Raw genomic sequence first — 17,163 nt, forward strand, 5'->3', positions numbered from 1 at the left:
TACTTGATAAATAGATGTTCAACAAAAGTTCTCCAAAATAAGATACTGATGAGTGCATTAAATATGACATAAAAAGTATTAAAATCTTTAGTATTTAATTTTTATTATTTTGAATTTGATATTTTTTATATTTTTTAAGGAATAATTAAATATAAAAACTTAATCACAAGATGAAATACAAGTTCAAATTCAGATCTGTCAGGTATACAACACACAATAATTCATAGATGCCTGACATGGATCCAATGGAAAAGCATGAGCATCAAAAATAGTGGGACCCAAGGAATAAAGTGAAATAAAGTGGTCAGGCAACCAAGGCATGGTTGTTTGGAGGATCCATGAGTTTTAAAGAAGGAAATTAAAAGTGGTGGGTCTCATGAATTTTAAACAAAATTTAGTGTGGAAGCTATGCCTGGGCACTGGTTTCATGTGGGACTTGTGCTAGGTTTCACATAGGAGCCTTCTCACGCAGTGTACTAGGAACCAAGCCACACTCGAGTTCTCAGGTGTTTAATGGCTTACAGGAAAATATCAAAAAGGGCTGTTGGTTCCCATGAGGCTCACAATCACAAAAACCAAGTCACGCATGGGATTTGACATGGTCATACAATTGGATGTGGGTCCGAGTGGGGCCGGTCATATAAGAGTGGACAGCAGGTGAGTGAGCACGATTTAAATTGCTCAGATGCAACCTAACATTGGTTGGTAGAACAGAGACCTGAGACGCACGATACATAGAATAGAGAGCAAAATGGGTCCACGGGATTGTTTTGAGTAGTCGCAAAGCCATCTGGACACTTACTTCAATCGGGATTTGAACATTGAATTACATTGAAATTATCCCTCTTCAAAAGAGACGTCCTATATTCCCACATTAGTAAATCAAAAAGATTCCCCCCTAAAGTCTATAAAAATGACCCCAAGCTACAAGAGAGAAAGCATCCAAGAGTGGGAAAGGCATAGAGAGGAGGCAGCAGGCAAAGCTTGGGTTGAAGGCTGCTTCGAAGCAAGAGATGCTGAGAAGAAGAGTTTTGTTTCTGCACCATCTCCACACCTACACCATCTCAAAGATCAGATCCAAAAAAAAGAAAAACAGGAAGCCCAATTTGCTCCAAGGAGTTTGAAGAAAAAAGGAGAGCTCATCAACCATCTTCCGATGAGACTGTGCCAATCGACTTCGGAGTCTTTATTACAGTTTTATTTTATTTTATTATTTTTTAAAATTTTTTATATTTAAATTTTATTTTTAATTAATATAAAATTTATTTTATTATACTTTAAATTTTTATTTTTTTTTATTATAAGTAGATACTGAGATCTAATTAGTAGATCTTAGTAATAATTTATTTTTATGCTCTTTAAATTTTTATTCTTTATTTTTATTATAAGTAGAAGCTAAGATCTAAATGGTAGATCTTAGTATCTGATTTATTTTTTATATTTTTAATTTTTATTTTTTGACTTAAATTATTTTTTTTTAATTTTATTTTTTTCATAAAAATCAAAATTATCAAATCAAAGCACTGTCTTTTTTGTGGATTCGACCCAACCTGCTACTTTTTGTATATTTTTAATATTTTTAAAAGTTAAAATTAATTTGATAAACATAGTGTCTTAACGACAGTATTGCGAGATATCAATTTTTGACGCTAGTGTCAGAGAAGACACCAACTTTAATATTTAAATTTTTTTATAAATATAGCTTACTAATTTTTTTATTTTTTTATAAAAAAATAAAAAAATTAAAAAAAAAAGAGATAGAAAGCTTCCAATTTTACTTAGTGAGATCAAGCCTAATCCTAGATTTTTTTTTTAGCATTACTTGCTTTTTTTTCAAATTAACCTAAAAGTCACTCACTTAAACCTAATAAAAATTGCATGACAAAAGTAGAAACTTAATTGTTTAGAAACATTCATCATCTAAATTTATTTATTTATTTATTTGATGATTGCTGGAGATAAGATAAGCTTTCACATTTAATTAATTTCATGCATCTAATTTAGTTGCATAGAACCCCTTGTTTGAAATTAATTGTACATATTCATCTCAAATCAATTTAAGGACAATACCCATTAACAAGATAAGGTAGAGACTTCATCACCCTTTCTTAGTTCAAAAACAACCAACCTACATCCCACATTAACTCAAGCCTAATTAAAATTCAATAGATGTTGATCTCTATGATCAATTGAGTTCAGTTAGAGTATTGTGGTGAAGTCAAGTGCAAAGTAAGTTTGGACTTACCCCTGAAACTGGTGTCTAAGGTAAGAGGTTAAACAGGCTAAGCCTCAGTTGACTTGTGGTTATTTAATTAGTTCCGTTAGCTTACCTGATCAATCCAATTGGTGTCTAAGGCAAGTAACGGGAGGACTCCTTCACCCCATCTCTTATCTGGTTAGTTGAAGAAAATGAGAACAGACCCAACTTGCATCTAGGCCAAGCCACTCTATATCAAACTGTTAGGTTTAAGAAATCTATAGGTGTCTAGATTTAATTGTTTGCTAGCTTATTTGTATTTGAAAAAAAATAAATAAATAGAAAAAATTGAACCACACATATTAGGATTTGCACTAGTACATGCATGGTAGGAGATCTCTTTTTTCTGACCTAGTTGAACCTAATTCTGAAATTAAACGGCTGATCCATGGTAAACCCGATAATCAAATGACTGAAAATTCTAGAGAACCACCTAGTCAGATAAAAAAATATTTTATTCCTTCTACCTATAACCCATCGATGTTTTCATCATTCTATGGGATAAAACATTCAGACTCTAGTCTTAAGGTTGATTTAAACCTGATAGCCTAAAAATTAGATAAAGTCAATCTTCTTATAGATAAATTCCTAGCCCTAGGTCCATAATCTCCTGCGCAATACATACCACCTCTTAATTATCAGAAAATCTATTCTATCTGTGCTAGTCCAACCCATCATGTGAGTGAATGTCCCATAGCTGCACAGTTTTCACCTTTCATTCAAGAATAAGTTCAAGCTACTCAAGAAAATTTCAAGTCTGTTAATGACCCATTCTTAAACATATATAACTCAGGTTGGAGGAATAACCTTAATTTTTCTTGGAGATCTCAACAGACTCAGGCTCAGACTCAAATTCTTTCTATGCAAAACTTTCAAAATAGGTTCCAATTCTAAAATTATGTGTATAATAGAAATCAGCCTAATTTATCTATCTAGCCATCATATCCCAATCAGCCATCATACCCACCTTCTCAACAGACTAATCTAGCCGATGATAGGTTCAATCAACTCTAACAAATGATTATAATCCAACAGCAATCTATCGCTATGCTAGAAGCTTAGGACAGATAGCTGAGTCCACCATGAGGAGAGAACAAGATCAGTTGTCGAACCTACCTGTTGCTAATCCTAGAAATAATCCACCCACCCTCCAACAACTTGGACTAGTCATCAATCTAATGTCCCACCTAAGAATTCTCAATTTGAAAATAACAAAATAATCTTTGAGCTTAGAAGTGATAGAATTATTAAGGACCTATACCAAGATCAGGTGAAAGAGGCTAGTACTGATGATGCTAGCCAAAATATAAATTTAGAAGAAGAAATTAGTACTGTGACTAATCACATAGAAGAACCTGAGCTCGAAACTGGTACTGATACTGGTTTCAATGTGAGTGAGAAAGATAAAGGAAAGAAGAGAGCGGATGAGTTATCCGAGATATATAAATCAAGAGTCTCATTTTTTTCAGTCCTAGAAATTAATTCTTCCTCTTTAGAATCATCACTTCCTCTAGAACTGAAATCACCCTTAGTCACACCTGAGTATGCATGTTTCGAATCAAGTGACACCCTTCCAGTATGCATTGCATCGAACTCAACTCCTAATCCAAAAACTCAATTCATGAGTATTTTAGAAGAATAAATAGGAGAAATTCTCAACAAATAAGGGCTTGTGAATGGATTTATAAATTATCTTCTTAGAAAGATAAAATTAACTAAAATTGGGGTCGTGAACTACTTTTTGAAGATTGACAACAAAATACTAAAATTTATCAATAAAAAGATTGTAGGCCATCTTTCTGAGATTGACAATCCAAAATCATTAAAATTTATCAATCTAATATTTGACATGAAATAGGTTAGGTAAAATCTGTATTGGTCTGACTGAAGATGGTAAACTTAGTACTTTTTTAGAAGCAATCCAGCTTTTATTTTTTTGATATCTTTTGTATTTTGTTTAAGTTAATCGAGTCTTGCTTAGTATCTTTTGTAGAAATTTGAAAATAATTTTGGCTAAGTTGGAGGGAGAGGCAATTTTGAAAAGACTTCTGGATTAGGTAACATCTCTTCTTTTCTTTCTTTTTGTATGCATCCTTTATTTTTTCTATTCTATTGAGAATAATATCGATTAAGTTAGAGGAGAGAATAATAAAAATTTTTAAGTCTTCGAGTAAGTTAGTATTTAGCATTTAAGCACCTGATTATGCTTAAGAATCGAGTTGAACCAAGCATTTTAAAAAAAAAATTGATGCACGGATCAGAGAGTTTGTGAGATATCGAAGAATCAAGTATTAAGAAAATCTAATAAAGAGTTAAGTTTAGAACTTAAACAGTTTTCTTTGAGTATTTTTAAATTTTTCTACCAGTATCAAAGAAAAGTTTACTTCCTATGGACTTGTGTAGGGTAACTATATTTTTTTTTATATATAAAAAGAAGAAGAGAGAAAAAAATTTTTAAGTACTTCATACTGAGTAACCGAATCTTTTTACTTAAGCAAGTACTGAGTTTTACATCAAAAGATATAAAGGATAAAGAAGCTCTGTTGTAAAACTAGTTTTAACTCATAGTCTGTTTGATTCGAGCAAGTAAGTACGAGAGATATTCTATACCTAATACTCTAAAGCCATCTAGTTTGGGAGTCTTTGGCTAAAAACTCGCTACATGGGTCAAACAGAAAGCTTAAAGGATTAAGACACTCAATAGTAGTACAATGTTAAAAAAAAATTAATAAATAAAAGACAGAAGTAATAATATACTTGTCCATATGAAGATTAATGATTTGAAGATAAAGGTAGGAATAATTTAGAAAAAGTTCAAAAAAAATTTAGTGTTCTTAACTAAACTTTCACATTAATTAGTATTAATATCCCAATGATATATCTTACTCATGCTTTACTGAACATCAATGGCATATTTTAAAACTGATTGGTGAAATTCAAAACTCTAAGTTAAATAGTACTTAACTCTAAATTCTTTCTTTACTCAAAGATAAGTAAAGTTCAAGTTGAGAGATATGATGAGTGCATTAAATGTGATATAAAAAGTATTAAAATTTTAATATTTAATCTTTATTATTTTGAATTTGATATTTTTTATATTTTTTTAAAAATAATTAAATATGAAAATTAATCATAAGATAAAGTTCAAGTTTAAATTTAGATCTATCAGGTACACAACATACAATAATTCATAAACTCCTGACATGGATCCAATGGAAAAGCATAAGCATCAAAAATAGTGGGACCCAAGGAATAAAGTGAAATAAAGTGGTCAGGCAACCAAGGCATGGCTGTTTGGGGGATCCATGAGTTTTAAAGAAGGAAATTAAAAGAGGTGGGTCTCATGAATTTTAAACAAGAATTTAGTGTGGAAGCTATGCCTGGGTGCTGGTTTCATGTGGGACTTGTGTTGGGATTCACGTAGGAGCCTTCTCACACGATGTACTGGGAACCAAGCCACACTCGAGTTCTCAGGTGTTTAATAGCTTACAGGAAAACATCAAAAAGGGCTGCTGGTTCCCATGGGGCTCACAATCATAGAAACCAAGTCACACGTGAGATTTGGCATGGTCATACGATTGGATGTGGGTCCGAGCGAGGTCGGTCATACGAGAGTGGACAGCAAGCGAGTGAGCACGATTTAAATTGCTCAAATGCAACCTAAGATTGGTTGGTAGAATAGAGGCTTGAGATGCATGATACATGGAATAGAGAGTGAAGCAGGTCCGTGAGATTGTTTTGAGCAGTTACAAAGCCATTTGGACACTGACTTCAATCGAGATTTGAACATTGAATTACATTGAAATTACCCCTCTTCAAAAGAGACCATTCCCATGGTAATTCCCTCCTCCTAAAGTCTATAAAAAAGTTCCCAAGTTATAAGAGAGAAAGCATCCAAGAATGGGAAAGGCATAGAGAAGAGGCAGCAGGCAAAGCTTGGGTTGAAGGCTGCTTCAAGACAAGAGGTGCTGACAAGAAGAGTTTTATTTCTGTACCATCTCCATGCCTATACCATCTCAAAGCTTAGATCCAAAGAAAAAGAAGAAGAGAAAGCCCAGTTTACTCCAAGGAGTTTGAAGAAAGAAGGAGAGGTCATCAACCATCTTCCCGATGAGGCTACACCAATTGACTTCGGAGTTTTTGTTATAGTTTGATTTTATTTTATTATTTTTTTATTTTTTTATACTTAAATTTTATTTATAATTAATATAAAATTTATTTTTTATACTTTAAATTTTTATTATTTATTTTTATTGTAAGTAGATACTAAGATCTAGTTGGTCGATTTTAGTATCAATTTATTTTTATATTCTTTAAATTTCTATTCTTTATTTTTATTGCAAGTAAAAGCTAAGATCTAAATAGTAGATTTTAGTATCTGATTTATTTTTTATATTTTTAATTTTTATTTTTTGACTTAAATTACTTTCCTTAAAATTTTATTTTTTTATAAAAATCAAAGTTATCAAATCAAAGCACAGCCTTCTCTGTAGATTCGATCTGACTCACTACTTTCTATATATTTTAATATTTTTAAAAGTCAAAATTAATTTGATAATCATGGTATCCTGATGATAATATCATGAGGTTTCAAACATCATTTGAAGCTTGATTCGGTAGAAAACCTTCGGTGAAGCATTTCAAAGTCTTTGAATGTATATGCTATGCATATGTTCCAAAGGAGAGGATGTACAAACTTGATGAAGTAAGTAAAAAATATATTTTTATTGGCTATAGTTCTAAATTAAAAAGCTATAGATTTTTAGCTTGAAGCATAACAAGATGATCGTAAAAAAAGATATTCTTTTCAATAAAAGGCTACTTGGGATTGGAAGGAAAAGAAAGTTGAAGAAAATATTATTACTCTTGATAAGGAAATTTATGATGTTCAAGTTGAAAAAAATGAAGATGAAGATTCATCACAAATTTCTCCAAATATAAGTCCATCACCAACTTCAAACTCAAGCTCATCTCTAAATTCCACTTCCACAGGAATAAGAAACTTAAGTGATATTTATACCACTTGTAACTTTTGCATGATTGAGCCCAAAACTTATGAAGAAGCTATATATGAAGAAGTGTGAAACAAGGCAATGCAAGAAGAAATTGATGTGATTGAGAAGAATAAAATATGGAAGCTAGTGGAAAAATCAAATGATAAGAAAGTCATTGGCTTGAAGTGGATCTACAAGATAAAACACAATTTGGATAGGTCTATTAAAGATAGAAAGCAAGATTGGTAGCAAAAGGATAGTCTTCACTATCCAAGATTGATTATCAAAAAAATTTTGCATCGGCTACTCGACATGATACAATTAGAACTCTCATTTCTATAGCGGCACATAAAGATTGAAAACTACACCAACTTGATATAAAGTTGGCATTCTTGAATAGAGTATTAGAGGAAAAATTTATGTAGAACAACCTCAAGACTTCATTATCAAAGGTCAAAAAAGTAAAGTGTAAAAGTTGAAGAAAGTATTGTATGAGCTGAAGCGAGTACTCTGAGCATGGTATTCTGAAATTGATATCTACTTCAATGAAAAATATTTCTAAAGAAGTCTAAGTAAACCAATACTTTATGTGAAGAAGCAAGATAATGACATTCTCATTGTCTCTCTTTATATTGATGATTTGATCATTACCAATAACAATGAGAATATGATTTTGACCTTCAAAAGTGATATGATGAGAAGATATGAAATGAATGATATGGATTTAGTCCATTACTTTTTGGAAATTGAAATCAATCCAAGAGAAGATGGTATTTTTATTTGTCAAAATAAGTATGTAGAAAGCATTCTCAAGAAGTTCAAAATAGAGAATTACAATATTACAGCAATACTTTTGATGGTAAATGAGAAGTTCATGAAAGAATATGAAAGTAGTGAAGCCAATGTACCACTATATAGAAGCATTGTTGGAAGCTTATTGTATCTCACAATTACAAGATCGGACATAATGTTTATATCAAGTTTACTTTCTAGATTCATGCAAAAGTCAAGCAAGATCCACTTTAGGATGGCAAAAAGAGTATTGAGATATATCAAAGGCACTAAAGATTATGGCATCATATATGAAAGAAGCATAAATGATAATATGAAGTTATTTAAATTTTATGATAGTGATTGGACTAGAAGCATTGATGATATGAAAAGTACATCGGCTATACATTCTCTTTGGATCCGGTGTCATATCTTGGCATCAAAGAAGCAAGACATTATGGTATTACCATCCATAAAAGCCGAATATATCTCAACTATCTTGATAGTACAATAAATAATTTGGTTGAAAAGTATACTAGAAGATATAGGTGAGAAGCAAGAAGAAGCCACTACACTATTTTGTGACAACACGTCTATCATCTATATGACAAAAAATCCAATCTACCGTAGCCCCACCAAGCACATCAAAGTCAAGTACCATTTCATAAGAGATGCGGTAGAAGAAAAAGAAGTTGAAATAAAGTATGTGAGGACGCAAGATCAAGTGGCGGACATTTTCACCAAGACATTATCCAAAGAAAAATTCATCTACTTTAGAGATCTCATGGGCATTCAAAAACAACCATTAAAGGGGAGTGTTAAAATGTAATATTTATTATTATTAATTTCAAGTAATATATGTTTTGGTTTAGTTGTATATTGGGTTCATATATGGGCTCATGTATGGCTAAGCTCATATTGTCATAGTGATTTATGTATTGATGTATGAACTTTTATAGGATGTGGTAGCTTCATACATAAGAGGCCTTATATACTAAGAAAAAAGAAGAAAAGAATCCTAGATCTATATTCTCTCTCAATTTTTCATCTCATTTTTCACTTCAATCTCCTTTCAAATTTCATCAAGTTGGTAAACAAAGCCAACATTTAGAGCTATTATAATTCATGGCGAGGACTCTCGATTGTGGAAATGGCATTCATCTCAAACATTTACAGTTAGATGCTGTTACTTCTTTCTCATGAACGGCAAAGTGACACCGCTCTTCAGTCACCTAATATGAAAATAATAAAAGCTTCCTATCGTTAAGGTCTATAGCTGGTTATGCTACAACAATAAGGTTCTCATAATAGACAATCTCATGAAGAAAGGCTAACACCTCAGACTTGCTCCCTATGCTCCAACCATCTTGAAACACTAGATCATCTATTGCTGCAATGTGAGTATTCTGAATAGATATGGCAAACCATTCTTTGACCCACTGATAATTCTAGGCCTAAAAGCACATATGGCTACTGGCACACATGGAGGTTGGCCACCCCAAATAATTACAAGAGAGTTGCCAATGATGGAGTCTTTACCACTGGATGTTGGTGTATATGGAAGGAACGAAATGGTCATGTATTTAGATACGAGGCACTCTCATGGAGTCGAGTGCTTAACCAGATCCTCCACCTTCTTAAAGACTAGTCTTCATCCCTTCAATGTCGCAAAGGCCAAGAGCTGGTTGGCCAGCCTCAAAACTTACCCCTCCAAGCACCACACATCCCCCGTGCACATCATGGGATGTAATGTTGGGTGCAAGAAGAAATACAGATAATAAGATGCAAGACAAAGAACTTTTTAATCATGAGAAGCAAGGAAGATTTTTATTAGAGTAGTGGAGTGGTACAAGAGGCTTTCAAAATAGCTTCCTTTGCCCAAAGATCTAGACACCTATTTATAGGTACAAAGGTGACTCTTAGGCTATCCCTCATGAATACATAAGTTATCCTTTAATCTACATGACTCTTAGTGTACTTAATAAGACTCTTTAATCTCTACATTATATTAAATACTAGAGTTATATAACTCTTTAATCTCACAACACATTCACTACAAGAGTTACATGACTCTTGAACTTGCTAATCTTAATGATAGAGTTAATTACAAATTAACTTCCAACACTCCCTCTTAATTTGTAATTCTTATGATATCCCTTACTTGCCAAAATTTTTCAATGGTAACTGGTTTGGTGAAGACATCAGCCAGCTGCTCATTGGTGTTGACGAATTCTAGGTGTATATCTTCTTTCTCAATCAAGTCTCGGATGAAATGATAACGAATGTCGATGTGTTTTATCTTGCTATGAAATACTATATTTTTTTATATGGCAATGGCAGACATATTATCACATCGAATAATTGTTGGATCTTTTTCATTATATTGCAAATCAAAGAGAATTCTCTTAAGCCAAATTGCTTCATATGCTGCATCAATTGTGAAATATACTCAGCCTTTGCAAATGAAAGGCTATGGTCTTTTGCTTCTTTGATGATCATGAAATGGCTTTTGTTCCCAAACAAAATACATAATCTGAAGTACTTTTGCAATTATCAAGAAAGCCTGCCAATCACTATCAGAATATCCAACAAGCTTGTTAGAATCTTCCATTTCATATATCAAGCCTAGCATTTTGGTGCCTTGTAGGTAGCGAAGAATCCTCTTACCTACTGCATAATGAAGCTTGCTTGGTTGACTCATGAACCTGGAAAAGAGACTAATAGAAAAATTAATATCTAACCTTGTATTTGTTAGATAAATAATTGAGCCAACTAGGCTTCTATAAGATATGGCATCAATCTTTTGAGCACCATCATGTAATTGAAATTTTGCATTCTTGGACATTGGAGTTGCTATAGGCTTGCAATTAAATATATAAATTTTTTCAACAAGTCTTCAATATATTTTTCTTGTGACATAGATATCTTTCTTTTTGATTGCTTAACCTGAACGCTAAGAAAATACCTCATAAGACCCAGATCAGTCATTTCATACTCCTTCATCATTGCTTTTTTAAATTCTTCTATCATGATGGTATTAGTGCTGGTGTAAATAAGGTCATCAACATGTAAACAAACAATCAAGAAATCTTGTGTGCATTTCTTTCTTTTGACATATAATGATGGCTCACTTGAAGTTTTTTCAAAATCATTGTGGTGAAAATATATATCAATCTTGCTGTTCCATGCACGATGGGCTTGCTTTAAGCGATATAGTGCTTTTCAAAGTCGATAGACTTTGTTCTGTTCTCCTTTTCTTTTATGATATGGCCTTCTGGTTGTTCAACATAGACTTCTTCTTCTAGCTCATCATTTAAAAATTCTGATTTTACATTAAACTGATAAATCAACAATTCCATCTAAGCTGCTAATGCAAGAATAGTTCTAACTGTCTCCATACAACCACTGGTGCAAATGTCTCAGTGAAATCTATGCCTGACTGCTGAGTATATTCTTTTGCGACCAAGCGAGCTTTATGCTTGTCAATGGAACTATCATCTTTATATTTTATTTTGTAAATCCATTTGAGTTTGATGACATCTTTTTCCTTAGGAAGATCCACAAGCTCCCAAGTACTGTTCCTTTCAATAGAAGCTATCTCTACATCCATTGCTTTAAGCCATGCATCATCCTTGCTTCTTGAAAATTTTGTAGCTCACATAAAAAGAAGGCAACAATACAAGATTCATAAATATCAATTAAGAAGCGCACCTTCCTTGGGGGTGAATCAGAATCAATGAAAACTTGACTTGAGGTTCCTTCTCCTGATGATCTTGGACTTGTATATTGTTGCAAATCTTTTTGGATTGGCTTCATTAGCTCAAGTATTCTCGAACCATGAGAAGAATTTTCTTCTCACTTCCATGCTGCCAACTCATCAAAAAGAACATCTCGAGAAACAACAAGTTCATTTTTCTTTGGTTAAGGAGGTTGTAGGCCTTAGATTTTTCACTATATCCAATGAAGATGTATTTTTCTCCTTTCTTATCAAACTTTTCTCTATTTTGAGAAGGAATGAGTGCATAAGTAATGCATCCAAAAACTTTCAAATTTTTTGCTTGAGGCTTTTGTCCATACCAAGCTTCATAAGGAGTTTTGTTTTGTACTATCTTTGTTCGAGACCTATTAAGAATGAAAATAGCTATATTGACAGCTTCCACCCAGAATTTGTTTGGTAAGTCTTTTCCTTTCAACAGGCCTCTATTGTTCAGGTCTTGTGTTCTGCTAGTCCATTTTGCTCTGATGTACGACGTACTGTAAGTTGCCTCTTGATGCCTTTCTCCTTACAAAAATTAATAAATGATGTAGAGATGAATTTGCCCCCTCAATTTATTCTTAAAGTCTTTATTTGATGACCACTTTGCCTTTCGACATAAGCTATGAATTAGAGAAAGATAGAGAAGGCTTCTGACTTTTGCTCAAGAAGATAAATCCATATCATCCTCCTGTAATCATCAACAAAGAGAAGAAAATATCTTTTTTGATTAAAAGAAAGAGTCCTTGTAGGACCATATATATCTGCATGCACAAGCTCAAGAGAAGCCTGTGCTCTCCATGCTGTTTTTGGAAAAGAAAGCTGATGTAATTTACCATAGATGCAGACTTCACATATTTGCTCTTTTTTATCAATTGGTGGAAGCCCAAAAATCATGTTCTTTTCTTTTAACAAGTTGAGCCCTTTATAATTTAGATGACCATATCTCAAGTGCCATAGATATGACTCATCAATCTTTTCACCTTATAAAGCAAGATTTTGCTTGATTGGTATGTTAAGAGCAAAGACTTTATTTGGGATCATCTTAACCTTGTCACAAAAGTATTCTTATCTTTATCCAAAATTTTGCATTCACCATTATCAAAATTATCATATATCCATTTTGCAGTAATTGTCCAATATTTAGTAAATTTTGAGTTAATCAGGCACATATAAAATATCATGGATAAGTTTCTTTATGCCTCTTTTTGTGTAGACTGCTATGACCTCTTTGCCTTCAACTTGCTATAATTTGCCATCTCCAAGCTTGACTTGAGAGGAAGTCTTTTGATTTAACTGGATAAAGAACTTTCGATTTTCTATCACATGATTGCTACATCCACTATCTAAATACCAAATATTTTGTGATTCTTCTTGCAAATTCATGCATGAGCAAAACAGTTGTTCACTATCATCCTTTTCAGAAAAGTTTGCTTCATTCTTTTCCTTTTTATCTTTAAACCAACAATCTCTTTTAGAACGATTTGGAATTTTGCATCTTTTGCATTTATAATAATAGGATTTAGATTCATGTCCAGATTTTTTGCAAACAAAGCATTAGAAATTAGTATTACCATTTCTGTGATTAGATTGGACCCATTTGCATTTTCCTTTACCTCGGACTTCCATAGAAGACTACTTCTATTTGCCTTGATCTTTTCTTTGATATGTGCCTCTTTCTTTTCTTTCTTGCTCTACATTTGAAGGTTTCTTTTCTCCAACAGTAAGCTTGGATTGAAATGCTTGCTCTAATGATGGAACTGAAAATCTGTTTATTCTTTGTTCATGTGCCTCAAGTGATCCCATTAGTTCATGCGATGTAAGAGTAGATAAATCCTTTGATTCTTCAATTGCAACAGCAATATGATCAAATTTAGCAGTCAAGCTTCTCAAAATTTTCTCAATAATCTTCTTATCTTGAATAGTATCAGCATAGCTTCTAATTTGATTAATAATTCCAACAACTCTAGAGAAGAAATCCTTGATTGTTTCATGATCTTTCTTTTTTCTTTGATTAACTGGGAGGTTATACCACCCTTATTTATTGGCGTAGCAGAATATATAAAGATGTAGGAATGAATCAAGCTGAGAAGGCTTGGATCCATGTCCAATGGAATAGAGTGGAGAGTAGTTACAGGTTTCTAGGAAAAGCAGTTGCAGGTTTTCAGGTTTCCAGAGATAATTTTCAGTTTTTTAGGTTACAGTTGACAGGTTTCTACGTGTTCTAGAGATAGTTTTCTAGAGACAGATATCATAGTTTCAAATGGCAGTCCTGTTGGAACAGATTGAATTTTAGGCCATTGATATGGTGTTGCTGAACATCAGAGGTGCCTTTCTCCCAGTTATGGAATCCCCACTTCCCCTTGTCAGTGGGAGTGACAAATAACCAATTTCTATTTAGAGTCATCACCATCAATTCCTGCTTTTGCTGAGATGCCAACATCAAAAATTTCTGGCAATTTGTAGCACTCACTGTCAACCCACAATATTTGTTTTAAAACTTTTATTTAAAAGGTCTGTCATTATTTTGCTCTATGACTACTTCAATAACCAAAGCATAGGCAGCAGCAGAAGACTGACATGTAAGTTCATCTTTTGAAAGTTGCAGTGAGCATACTTCAGCATAGACAGCCAGTGGGAAGAAACATCCATCTAATGACTTTGAAAGTTCATCTAACTCGAAGAAACCCAAATCAGTACCAGTTCCTGAAGGCTGGTGAAATTTCTGACTCTCCCCTTTTTAGAAAGGGATGCTTATATCCATGCACAATTCAGGTTAAAATACTTGCGTTGGCCTTGACTCATCTCTTTTTCCTATCCATGCGGTTGTGTGAAAACTTGTTGCTCTCTTCAGTTTGCACTAGAAACTCTTTGCCCATTTGACGCGCTGTGTTGAGGCTCTTAATTTAATCCTCCCTATGATTCTTCCATCAGCTATTGATTTTCTAGATTTATAGAATTTCATATTTCCAACTCAGTGATACAGAGATTCAACAGTCTAGATGGAGCATTGGCTTCGAAGTGAAACCGACGACTGTTTCATTCTTTCTATAATCTCCAACATACTGCAGACACCAAACAATCCCAAGATTGTTTTGTTAATTGTTGCAGTAACATCTTCCTCCATGTTGTCCATAGGTTCTCTATTGATATTGGCATATGAGGCATGCCAAGCAATGAGGTAATTGATTGCCAAATCTGCTTTGAATATGAGCAGGTCAGGAAGAGGTGATTGACTATTTCTACTTCTGAATTACAGAGGGAACATAGGATGGAGACTTGAATGTTTCTTCTACATAAGTTGCTCGCTGTCTGAATTCTATTTTTGTAAACTAACCAGTTGAAGATTTTATCTCGTTCGAGTATTGGAAGCCTCCAGTTGATTTTTGCAAATACTGATTGCACGCCCCCATGACAGAGGAATAAGTAGAAGCTTTTGACTGTGAATGTCTGCTTGTATGTCCATTTAAACTAGAGAATCATTTTTTGGTGTTAGGCTTACTTCGCTTATTAGACGAAGCAAGTGCTGTAGGGAATCTTTTCCTCTTGTATTAAGTGGCACATGGAATAAATGTGTCTTCTCCTGTATTGCAAAGAAGTCTTCCATTGAGATGAATGGGTATAATGTTAGGGAGAATAGGTCCCAAAAAAGATCTTTCAGTGATGTTTGTGCAACCCATACATCATGCCAAAAAGCAACTTGACTGCCATCACCTATCTTAAACCATGTGCATTGAGCAAAGATGTCTCTGACCTTCATTACAATCTTCCATATGGTTGATGCCATTCTTTGACTATTAATGAGTGCATGACTTGGCAACCTATTTGAGTAGTATGTGGCTTGTATTAGTTTCCTCCAAGATTTGCCCGACTCTGAATAGTATCTCCACCATCGTTTTACTAGGAGCATTGATTAAAGGTTCCAAGGTTAATGATACCCATGCCTCCTACTTCTTTAGCCTGCAAGCTTGTACCACTGACTAGACAATGAAATCCATGGCATATTTTATTTCCTCTCCATAGGAATTCTCGGCGCCACTCTTCAATTTTTTTCAATCACTTCAGCTGGTAGGAGTATCGATGACATCTAGTAAATTGACAACGAACCAAGCACCATATTTACTAACACTAGTCTTCTAGCAATGGATAGAACTTTACTTTTCCATATCGACAATCTTTTTTCAACCTTTTGAATGATGAAGTTCCAATCTGAGTTCTTTAGCTTAGATGAATGCAAAGGAAATCCAAGGTACTTGGTGGGGAGTGAAGCAACACTGCATCCCATTAGATCAGCAAAATACTTAGTCTTTGACTTCGACATCCGAATCCTAATCAATGAGCTCTTCTCAAAGTTAATCTTAAGTCCTGTTGGCAGCTCAAAGGAGTATATAATCAACTTGATATTCGAGGCATACTTTTTTTGACATCGTATATGAGTAGGGTGTCATCAGCATATTATATGCAATGTATTTTTGTCATTTCTTTTGTTGTACCTATCCCTTTGATCATGTTATTTATAGCTGCCAGCTTTAGAACACGAGTCAAGACATCAGTTACTAAAATGAAGAGGAAAGGGGATAATAGGTCGCCTTATTTTAATCTTTTTTTTATTCTAATCTATTTTGTTGGTTCTCCATTGATGAGAAGTGCTGCCTCGTTTGATTGTAGAATGGATATGACCTAAGCACATCATTTTCTACCGGCCGTTAAAATTGAGTGAAGAAAACTCCAACCTACATTATCAAAAGCCATTTCGTAATCTAGTTTATATTGCAAGCCTTCTTGTTTTGTTTGTCTGTAGCTCCATATGATCTCTATAGCACTTGAGTAGCAATCATTGATTTGCCTACCTTTGATAAACGTCGATTGGGAGTCCAAGATGAGAGTGTGAAGGATTGGTGATAATCTTGTTGCTAAGATCTTGGAGAAGATTTTTAGAATCCCATTTACTAAATTGATGGGCCTGTAATCTTTAACTATAACGCTCTCTTGCTTCTTTGGCACAAGAGAGATGAAGGTGTAATTCAGCTTGGCTATATCTGGCATTTGAATAGAGCCTGATTAAATCCTCTTTATTGAGCTCCCAGTAGTGCTGGTAGAAGGCATTGGAAAACCCTTCAGATCCTGGGGCTTTATCCTTGGGAAGATTGAAGATAGCGGCATGAATTTTCTCTTCAAAAAAAGGCTTATCTAAGTCCATTAAATCTGCTTCTTCTCCATTGTAAATAGCTTCCTAATCAACCTTTAGTCTGTGATCGATGAGGCTATTTGGTGTTCCCAATAAATCATTGTAGTAGTCTATGAAGGCTTTCTTTATTTGCATCCTCTCTGAGATGATTTGACAATTGTGCTCAATTTGAAGACTTATATTCTTCTTTTTCCTTGAA

The sequence above is a fragment of the Elaeis guineensis genome, chromosome 8, assembly GCF_000442705.2.
Source record: "Elaeis guineensis isolate ETL-2024a chromosome 8, EG11, whole genome shotgun sequence".
Taxonomy (NCBI): domain Eukaryota; kingdom Viridiplantae; phylum Streptophyta; class Magnoliopsida; order Arecales; family Arecaceae; genus Elaeis; species Elaeis guineensis.